Genomic DNA, 11,994 nt, shown 5'->3' on the forward strand with positions numbered 1-11,994 from the left:
TCTCGCACGCACGCCTCTCTTTTACCTCTCGCTTGGCTCTCTTTTCCATCGTCTTCCTCCTCTTCTTCCGTACTGTCTTCTTCTTCTTCTTCTTCTTCTTCCTCATCTTTCTCCTACTACCAGCCTCGTCTCCTTCCCCTCTTTCTTCTCCTGCTCTTTCTTCACCATCTTTTCCTTCTGCGTCTCTTGTTCCTTGCCTCGTTTACTTCCCTCTTCTTTTTTTACCTTATATTCGACTTACACAACTGTTAATTAGCGAGTACTTATAAAAGATTCAGTTTTCAATGATAAAATAATCTATATAACTGAATAATATACATATTTTAAACAGTTTTGAGTGATACAAATTAACACGTTTTAGTTCCAGGTGGAAAAATTAATTGACGTATAAAGAATTATAGAAATTATATTCATATGAAATTCTCATAGAGAATTACTTTTCTCTTTAAAGTTTTATGTTGTTTAATAGCAAATAGATTGTTTATTATTTATTATGTAATTGAGTTGTTCATTCTTTCTTTTATTCTCGTATAATTTTCTTTGTACCACGTAGATTGCTCTACCACCGGCACTTCTCCTTAAAAGTGCAACAGAAAGATTTCAAATCTCGAAAGCTTCTGTACAGCGTCGCCTGTTGTGACGGTTACTTTTATCACGATTAAAGGGTTCTACAAGTAATTGGCAAATTTTCTCTTAACGACAAGTGCAATTTTACAGTGCACAATTTTATTATTTTCTGTAAAAAATAGCTTAATTTGTAAATACCAAATACAGTGTTATAAGTAAGGATTATGATTTTATTCTATTTATTTAGCATAGAAAAATATTATGCTTGAAATTAACACGTGTAATACTGGATCTTCCCCTATATTTCTTAATTGAAACGAATTCTTAATCATGAAGTATTCATTAAAATGTAAACTGCATGTTATATGTTTTTCAAATGAAAATTACCAAATAAATTTAATACTTTCTTAATCACTTTTCTCATTTCTTCAGATTCATTTGGTGTATTTTTATCAAAAATTATACTTAAATGTGAAGTATAACAAGTTTACACAAATATGGAGAAATATGCAAATTTCTATACATAAAACATATATTATTTTATATTAATTATTACGAAAGATAGAGGATAGCTAAGTAATAAAAAAAGTTAACACCTTACGGTGAATTTTCGTGGAAAATATCTCTCCTCGGAAAGAACCAGTTAATTATGATTCGAGGAAATTGAAAGGCGACGAATACGCGAGTATTTTTGACACTCTGGCATTCCCTCGCACACTGGCCTTTTGTTCCGGCTCCTTCACTTACCTACCTCCGTCGTGTTGTTTCGCCGCACTGTGTGTTTCCCACACGCTTAAACTTTGCACCTTCATTTATCCAGTATCTTTCTCCGTGCGGAATAGCGCCGGTAATCCCTCGCGTGCAAACATCTCCAAGATCGTGGTCCATTCGTGCCGCGATGTTTCGCTCGCTCGCTCGCTCGCTCGCGCGCGCGCACGTAATTATGACACGCGGTAATTTTATTCTGGCGCTACCTAAATAACTTCGTTACTCTCTCGGACGAAAACAACCTGGAGGAGTTATTTCATCCCCTCGTACGATCTCCACCGCCTCCTTCTCGTACTTCATCCCGCAGCGTCGTGTAGCCGATTCTCTTCCGTGAAGTTATTGAAATTTTACTGCGAAGGTACGAGAAAGGAAAACTCTTTCCCTCCTTCGGTTCTCTACCTCTGCTCCTGCTTTCCTTCGCTTTGTCTTTTCACGACAATCACGACGCGAACGCAAACCAAGATGCAGCCTTCATCACTTATTTCCCGCGTTTCTTCCCATTTCTCTGCAATGTAGTCGGTGCTATGCTCGCAAAGCCGGCTGTTCTTTCTATGCAAGGATCTCGGACTCATTTCCCACTACTTAATTTGTATAAGCATTCCTTCTTCTCTCGCTGAACATGACGCGATATTTCTTCCTCGCAATTACGCCATTGTAGCAATTAAAACTATTAGGATTGTGTAAGAACGTGGAACGTTTGTTCTCTAATACCAAAAGAGATGAAATAATTGAAACTATTTAAATATAATAATATAATAATTTTCCAAATAAGTAAAATAAATAAAATTAATATTAATATATTGTAATATATTGTATATAACATGATATCATATATTATATTATATTTAATAACATTAATATACATTATATTAAAAGTAATGCACGCCAATAAAGGATAAAAATGTAATACACAGAATAATTTTTGTTTCACTTATCACTTAATTGACTGTAATCATATCGCATACCCGGAAGAAAAATAACACAAGTAAAAATTTCTCGTTTTATCTCTCCGAATACACACATCGGTTTTCAATCAGAAAAAATGATATCAATTGAATAGAAAAGAAAAAAATTGAAAAATAATACAATGCAATAATAGTTTTTACAGGTCTAATATAACAAAATTGATATATCTACGCTACTTGTAGACTTGACACTTAAAACAAACAATTTGTGATAACAGTTTTAATTAATTTATGTTTAATACTACTGTAATTAATTTTTAAATACGCAATTTTCTTCTCTCTTTCCTGAACAATTTTATATTTTTAACTTGTATCATTATTCTTGCAGGGATGTAATATATGTTGATTATATTTTTTGGAAATTTTGCTGTAATAGATGTCGCAATACAGACTTTAGCTTCCGTTCGACTGTAAGTGTATTCGACTTTTCCTTTTTAGCTGCAATACGACAAACTACATTGCGTTGTAAAGGCCGTACTGTCAGCCGTAAAACCTTTCGCGAGGCATTCGCGAAATATTGATTCTCGTTGAAAGCAGTTTGGACGCAGCTGAGACCATCGCGGTGCGGATATACTTTTTCGATGAACGGCAGTACGCATTTTCACAAATTTTCGATAATGGATGGTACAATGCGTCGAAATGCCGCGCCACTGCCTTTTCCTCGCGCGTCAGGAAAAGCTATTGTGCGGATATTGTGAATAAAATGCATTAACTAGAATCGGTTCTGTGTGGCTTTTCGGTTACTCGCTGAACCAAAACAGATCACTGCTAGCAGAGCAAATCGGTAGAAACAGGCAACTGGTGGTTGACGGTTGAAGATAGAAATATAAATGGCGCCTAAAAAGAAATTATAATTATTAGCAAAAATATTTGCTTTTTTTAACATTGCAACTCAAATAATGTATTGTTAAACACTAGAAAGTTATAACTAATTGTTCTTTATTTAGAACAATTATTTAATTTTTTTATTTACGCTCAACTGTAGAGAAGAAACTCTCTTTCGTAATTATTTGAAGTATATAAAGTTAATTAGATTTATTTGATATCATTTTATTTTATGATTAATAAATTATTTGTTTGTTTGAAATTTGCCATCCTAAAGAAGAATTGAAAAATGTATTTACTTTACGAAAAAAGAAATTGTCATGAAAGCTTCGACATTATTCGCTCTGTTTTAGTTGGAAGAAACTTATTCCATGAAAATTGTAGCAAAGAACGATCGCTTTCGCAGATGGGCAAATATTACATGAGTCGCGAAGTACGAACAAATGTGAAGCAAGTACTCGCAATTGGAATGACCAATGAAAGAGGCTGAGACCACGGCGCAAGAGGAAAGCGTACTGTGGACAAGTCTATCCATCTTACTCGACAAATCTGGGGAAGAGGAGTCTCGAACGCACGAGGCCTCTCATGGGGCTTAATAACAGAAAGAAAAAAAAGATACCTCACCTGTAGACTTGGAATTCACGAGATGCTGAGCGATCGCGCGACAACAGCGAAACAGAGTGGTTTTATACAAGAACGAGAATGTCACGATATTGCTCTCCCTTGTTTCAGATTTTACATTACGCTACATTGACATTGATCAGCAAACAATATAAACAAAATGGTAACATTATTAGTAGATTTATGTATTATAAAATTTGACAATATTTATATTTATATGTATTATAATATTAATATAATTTTTTATAATTTAATATAATATACGTACATAAAATTTAATATAATATATCAATTTTGGAAGAATTTTAGAATGAAATTTATGTACGTTTGCATTATTTTCTTTATGCATTTATTTTTTTATATACTTATTATGGATTCATATCTATTTTGTTTTTATGATTATTATAAATTTATACAATACATAAGTATTACAAATTCAACATTTCCGAAAATTTCTGTTCAACATAAATGAATATTGTTAAGCTTGTTCGCACTATTTTACATCGATTTACAGTCGCATCTATTTAGGAGACTAATTGTGATGTCGGGACGAGAATGAAGAGATCATTACGTCGTACATCATCCATTTATGGCCGCGTAGCCATCTGGTCGCTCAGCTTTGCATAGAAGATAGAGCCGTTTCAAACGAAAGCCGACCTCCCGTGAGTATCGAGTATTTTGTAATGAGATGGAGGTTCATCGGGCTTCGATCGAGACTATGATTAACTTCCCTTTCTCTACCACATTCTCTTCAGCATCCTATTCTTCTTCGTTGTCTTTCTTCAGTTTCCCAGGTTGCTTTCAAAGTCTTTTTGTAAGTCTTCTTGAAACATTATTCTCATGAAATTAAACTGGCTGAGACATTCAGTTTTTTTTAATAAACTTTTATTTTACATTACTGTATAATCGTTTTTTAAAGACACCTCGACGATCAAAAACAATCATTTTATTTTTTGTTTTACATTGTGGGGTTTTATTTATATAATGTTTTCTTTTTTGAAAAGATTATATCCAAGAAGTTATATTATAAAGATGATCTCTTTTTCTCTCCCTTTCTCTCCCCCCCCCCTCTCTCTCTCTCCTATTTACTCATAATTACGTCTCATTCCTTAATGCAAATTAAATTTAAGAAAATTACTGTTTTATAGAAATTTATTAGATTTAAATTCTCGGTTGTTAAAAAACTTCGGAAATCGATTCTTGTCGATCAAACAAGAAATGCAGACTTTCTGTAATTGGTTCCGTTCGATGTTCCGGGTCGTTGTTTTCGAAATGTCAAAGATACGAATAACTTTCGCAATCTCGTAGTCTTCCGCCGAAGTAGGTGTCCATTGATCCATGCATGCGGCGCCGAACGAGAATTCATTGACTCGATGAAGAACTTCAGCGAGAGAACAGTGCTCCACGACGGAACGGGGTTCTGGGTTTCCAATTCTCGATTGGAAACTTCCCACACTTCTCGCAATAGTTGGAAGTCGACCCAACGATTTTATGCGCTTTTGAATAGCATTCTGTTTTATTCTCTGTGTCAACGCAAAAGCATTATATAACGCAAATCGCTTCCGAAGGTAATTATGCTGATGTTAAATAAAAGGGATGGCTGCTGAAGAAATTGCACATCAAACAGAAATCGATGTGACGAGAAAAACATTGCGGTATATCTTACACTTTTAATTGAAATCATTATTATTAACAATATATTGTATATTATTTATTGTTTTTCGATTTATTGACATTTGAGAACATTATGAACTTGTTCACAATTTTCTGAAAAAAGTAAATAAAAATCAAACAAATATTAAGCAGAATAAACACGTTAAAAAAAATAAAAAATAATTTTTTAAAATACGTCATTACTAGAAAAAGAGTATTTCTAAAAATAATTAAGATTTTATAACGCTATTTTATTACGGGTTTTCTATGAAATTGCATAATTAAAATTTTGTGAAGAATAGTTAGCAAAAAAGAAAGAAAATAATATCCGTTTTACAATATTTGAACTTTTTCATCGCTGGAGCGATAAAAACACTGCAGGTGATTTTCAAGTTTATTTAAGATAATCAATTAGACTCACAATTTTATCAGTTAACTAAAAATTACTTTTTTGCGTTAATAATATAGCACAAATGCGATATCTATTATATATTATATAATATATTACAATAATGTACCCTCTTATAGAAGTAGATTACGGCCATCATATATTGATAATTAATATAATGTATGATATAATTATTATTATATAAATCGAAAGATTTTAATGTGTTTTCGTATTTTAATCAATATTAAATTATTATATAATACATTATAAGACAAATTATACATGTAAGATGGCAAAATGTGCATAAAAAGGAGATTTTATCTATATCATGAAATGCATTGCAACACACACAATTGCCAGTACATTGAAGAAATAGCTGGATCATTTAAGAGTAGAGACTCATCATCGAAAGTTTATAAATTTTAGAGTTCTCACAATAATTAATATTTTTTTCCATATTATTACTATATATACATTAAAAGTATCAAGTTATTGTCACTATATATATTAATAATATTATACATGTTTTTAAATGTATAAAATTAACAATTATTGTTGTTGTTGTGTCAAAATCAATGCAAGGGCCAAGATAGCGTTTTCTTTGGCTAACGCGAATGTGCAGAGCACGCACTTGCAAGTGCGTTAATTTCCGTGAATCCACCAGCGCCAGGAAACGATTTCTTGCCGCGATACGACATCGGATAACAGGTGGAGAGGCACGGGGAATCCTGTCGTCGGTGATGATCACCGACGACAACGCGGCAGGCGGTCGGCTTCTTTCGTACAACTTCTTCGAGGGCGACTCTAGATCCATGTTTCATGAGTTACCTCGCGCACGTCGGAAAGGGTTAAGGCCACCGCGAGTGCCGCGAAAGTCGCGATCTACACGGTCTCCCAAGACTTCCCCTTTCGCAGGGGAAAACTGAAAATCTCGCGAAGTTCTCGGAGATGTCGCAATGTTCCATTTCTAAATGTCTGTACGAGTCATGAGAAGAAAATAAGGTTTATCGGTGAAGTCTTTTTATTCGACAGTCATTTTTGTGATGCCAAGTTTATTTTTAATAAATATTTATATTGCTACGTAATTCTTTTAAGAAAAAAATTTGTTATAATTATTTACTTTTTCATGTTCTTTAAACATAATATTTATATTGTTTTTTATATACATCCGTTATGTTATATATATCCATATATACATTATTTATATCTATATTTCTAGATCAAAAAGACTAAAAGCGCTTTGTCTTTCTTTTAAAATTAAAAGTTTCTACAATTTTAACTAATTTTTTTTTTTAATTAATAAAAAATTGCTGCTGAGAATTATATTAATCTTGCCTGAAAGTTTAATTAAAGATACGTTTAATTAAAAATGTTAATAATTATCGGAAATTAAATTTATTTTAAAGGAATCAATTTCTTGCAGGTGATCAATACAAAAATTTCTACAAATCTCTTTTTTTCTATTGGTTACTTGCAAGAAAATTAATTCGTTTAAGATAAATTTAATTTCAGCAATTATTAATGCAAAATATCTTTATAATAGTTCAATTTTTAAACAAGAGTGATTTTAAAAAATATTTCATTTAAATGTCATTTAAATGTCACAATTATACATATAGGATATATAGAAATTGAAAATTCCTGCAATTTTCTTATATCTTCTTCAGTATGTACGTATGAATGTGTAATATAGCGAAATGTGATGGTGGGTGCAGTATGTCTAAATTACACACCTCTAATATCTACCTGACCCCATTTAGAGAATTTATCATGACGAAATATGGCAAAGTTTAACAGTGCCATGTGACGCTGCGGGATAATAAAGATTAAGGATATCACACACCGGGACACACCAGCGTTGCTTCATTGCGTACACGATCTCAAAGACGATGAACTTCAAAGGAATTTCAAATTACAGCGAAAGAAGGTCAAAGGTGCTCGTCCGCGACGAAAGAAATTCGTATTTAAGCTTTCACGAATTGGGTCGCGGCTCGGTCGCCCCACTAAAATACAGTTAATAAAACATTACGAAGTAAGACCTAAACAAGCTACGAACGTTCAACACTTTAAGTCGTTTAAATCGCATAACTCCGAGTAGATTAACTACGCTTCGTAATGTTAAATAGGTACACGAAAACTCTCTGAGAAAATTTCGTCTCGCGCGCAGAGACTCGACGGTACCTTTTAATACGGACCGTCCTCACAAATATGCGTTAAAATTAATTGAGATTTCACTGAGTCTTTATGACTTTTTAAATCACGAAACTAGAGGTAAGATTTCTAAATATTATTTTTGCATCTTACCACGCATTAAATTATCCAAAAGAAAATGGAAAACGAGCACAGATATACATAGACGACTTTTAATAAACCAAAATAACATCTTTTTCAGTAAAGGACGATATAAACTAACAATCCTTCCTGTGCCATTGAGAGTCTCGCGAAATTTAGATGGATTCGTATATCCGAAAATTCGAATTCTCACTATGAATACAAATGTTTGATGTAAGAACCGCCTATGTAATATCTCATTTATCTCGCTTGTTCGTTCGTTCGTATCGTAAGTCGTCGGTGTGTGGCGAGCTTTAAAAAGCCCGACACTCGCCGGGGAAGTGGTGCTACTCTGAATCACCGGCGATATTCCTTTCTGATCGATGCGCTCGCGACGATACGGCGCCTGCAGACCGTCCTTTACACGGTACCCAGCTCGAACGAAAGCTGGTACACGTTGCACGATCAACGCCGAAGAAAACCGGAGTCGCCTTGATGACGATCGGTGTTACACGCCAGTTGATCGGTCGATCGGGAAACAGTGATCTCGTTGTTTTTTAGTAGATCGAACAAGGTGGAACGTCCGCGAGATTGGAATCGAAAATGTGATGTACAGCAGTCATTAAGATCGCCTCGAAATTTCATCGATGCGAGACATACATATTTTACGGAATACTCAATTATAATATCCTTAATCGGGTAAAATCAAGTTAAGGAAAGAATATTCGTGAGAGAAACGAGGATAAAAATAAGATAACACGTTCACGCAAATGCAGAATTGGAATTTTTAGTATAAAAATTATAATGTAATTTTTTCGACGGCGATTCTAATCAGTTAAAATTGAGATATATGGTATTAAATGTATTATATTGAAAAGATATATATATATATATATATATATATATATATATATATATATATATATATTAAATATAATGTTATTACAATGAAGGAAGAGAGGACAGCAGAAATGACGGAAATGACGATAGAAGAGAATAGGTGACATATTAAATTTGCCATTAAGCGTTTACCATACCAGTTTTCCATAATGGATTTCTAGTGTAGCGGATTTAATAGACATTTTGATACCACAATGACGTCAGTATTGTTCCGCCCGTCAAAATGGTGCTGCGAGAGAAAACGCGTCAGCTGGGATATAATAAACTTCTGGAACGCACGCATGTTCATAAATATTGACAGCCAGCCGACATAATTATTAATTACCTCGTAATTACTCGTGCATTTCATTAGGATCGCATTTGCTTTGTAGACCTGGAATGTGACAAGCGGCTTTTGAGCTTGTTGCATGCATTAAAATAATTCAACAATATATTATGTGAATTATAATGTTTCGATAATATAATAACAGCGTGGTATACTTATATGTATATGTGTAACATTATACAGTTTTGTGCTTTGTAATACAGTTGCAAATAATTAAATTAAAACAATTAATGATAAAAAACATTATTGTGAATTGGAAAACAATTGAATGCTTCGATAAATGCAATTTCTCTGTATTTATAATGAATCTTTAATCAGAAAGCATAAATTCCGATATAATTTAAATACATAAAATTACATTGAACGTAAATTTCTCAAGCAGAATAATCATCTCTGGATATATTATTAATTGTTAACATTAATTTCACTTTTTTTTTATCTACAGAACATGTCTTTATTCAAAATGAATGTAACGCCACGAAATTGCGATACTCAGTAAATATTTCGTGGTACTTCGCAAATAGCTATTTAGCATTTGGATCGTCAAAGTGATTTTAATTATCAACGATTGCGAATATAAAGTGCAGCCCTTTATAAGCTGTCTCACGCGTCCTATTGTGTCACATGTTATCATTCATTTATAACGGTACCTATATTTAATAATAACTATTACAAATTTTTCTTTATTACATAAAATAAACCAAGAATAAACTTACTTTTAATTAATTTTAAGAAATTGTATAATATAACGGAAAATACGAATAAAAGATTATATTAATATACGTAATATTAATATTTTGTAATTATTATGATATACGAGTAGATATATTAAGTAAAAAGCAAATTATAATTAAAATTATTTATTAATATGGTAATTATCGTAGAATAACTCGTAAAAAGAAAATGTTTTAATAAAAAATAAAAGACAAATTGCGCTGAATTATTCTTTTCTTCTAAAACATCTCTTATTAAACATCTGTAATGTCGAAAAAGAATTGGAACTTAAAAAATACAACAAAAGCCAACTTTAACGCTCAAATGATACGAAATTCGAAAGCTATTAAGATTTACATGTGATTTTCTCGTAAGAATTGAGCCACGAGAAACGTAATTCGAATCGTGTCTCAAGAGAAACATCATCCGAGTTCTTTATGCGAATCGTGATCAGATATGTGTAGTCACGAATATCAAATTGACTCTCGAGATCCATCTATTAAACTACGAGTATATCCCATCTCAAGACTATCGTTTCAGCTGATTTTCTCAGCTGATTATATATGTGAATCTAAGTTACGTAGCAGGCAATATAAACCTCATTCGTTTTAAGAATTTACAATCAGAATATAAAATTATGCTTATCGCCGAGTGTACCCTTCTATGATCGCGGACATATTAAAGATGTTAAATTAATTGATTAATTCTTTGATGAATTAAAAGCGGCTACTTTATTTGAGGTCACTGCCTTTTATTTCGTTTAAACTACTCGCTTTGTAAAACTTGATTTATAGGATTATTTGATAACACTTTATTCAAATCTAAAGTAAAATTATTTTCTTAGAAAGCTCCAAACTTCAAAAAATTAAAAACATGTTAAATCATTGAATAAATGAAGTTGAGAAAAGTGAGAGAATAGAATACGACATGATTAGCAACCTCGCTGTCTATGTGGAAGAAAATGAAATTTTGGACGAAATGCGAACTCGTCGAACGGAAGCTCGCATTAATCCGCGGCGTTATGCACTTCCCATTTTCCGCCACTGCCTCCCTCGTCATAGTTCTGTTCTCTCACTATCCGCTTTTCGCTTCATTTCGCCGAGTCGCGTTATGATATGGCGATATTTACCGTGATGGCATACGGCCAAGCGGAGAGAAGCCAGCCGTTTGCTCGATGTGCCGATGCACTACGACCGGACATCGGAAATACGAAAAGTGATCATATATTTCCGTTTTAATGCTAACTCCAAGAATGAAGGTTCGCCACTTAACTCGCGTGATTAAATTCCGCGGATAATAATTCATCCTACGTCTTCTTCAATTTATGCATCGTAGGAAAAATCGTTTCGGTAACCAAGAACCATCTTTATTTTAGCATTGCCTCTCTCCAAATATTTTTCACCTAAGATTGGTGATGATTTTGTCCCAATTGTAGCACAGCGGCGCCTGCAGAACGCTTACACGCGCTTTTTTAGCGCTTTGTTAACACTTTGCTGTATGGTACTTAAATTAGGATCGCAACAAAATCATTATCAATAATCGTTTAAGTATTATTCAGCATTATTTATTATAATAATTGATTTGTCATTCATTCATCAAAATTCTAAATAAATCGTACTATAAAAATATTGAAGAGTGTCTAATATTTTATTAAATTCTCATCTCTTCGTCTTCTTTTAATGGCAAAAAATGACGATGATTCATCGAAAAGTAACAAGTTAAAAATCGTTAAAATTACGAGAAAATTTTTGCCTTTTATGTTTCGCTCGTAGAAGAAGATTCGCTATTCGGAAATGCATTAAAATTAATATGACATTATGTTCGATAATGCATTTAACAATGCAAAACTCTAAAAATTTATTTATGTCCTATGTTCTATCAATGTAAATTAACTTTAATCTGGGTTTAATAAATTGCTCGTTACTTCTTTTTAATTCTAAAAAAAAAAAAAAACTAGAAAAAATGAATTAAATTAAAAAAGTTAATCTCTCTCTCTC

The sequence above is a fragment of the Trachymyrmex septentrionalis genome, unplaced genomic scaffold, assembly GCF_001594115.1.
Source record: "Trachymyrmex septentrionalis isolate Tsep2-gDNA-1 unplaced genomic scaffold, Tsep1.0 scaffold73, whole genome shotgun sequence".
In the NCBI taxonomy this organism is placed as follows: Eukaryota; Metazoa; Arthropoda; class Insecta; order Hymenoptera; family Formicidae; genus Trachymyrmex; species Trachymyrmex septentrionalis.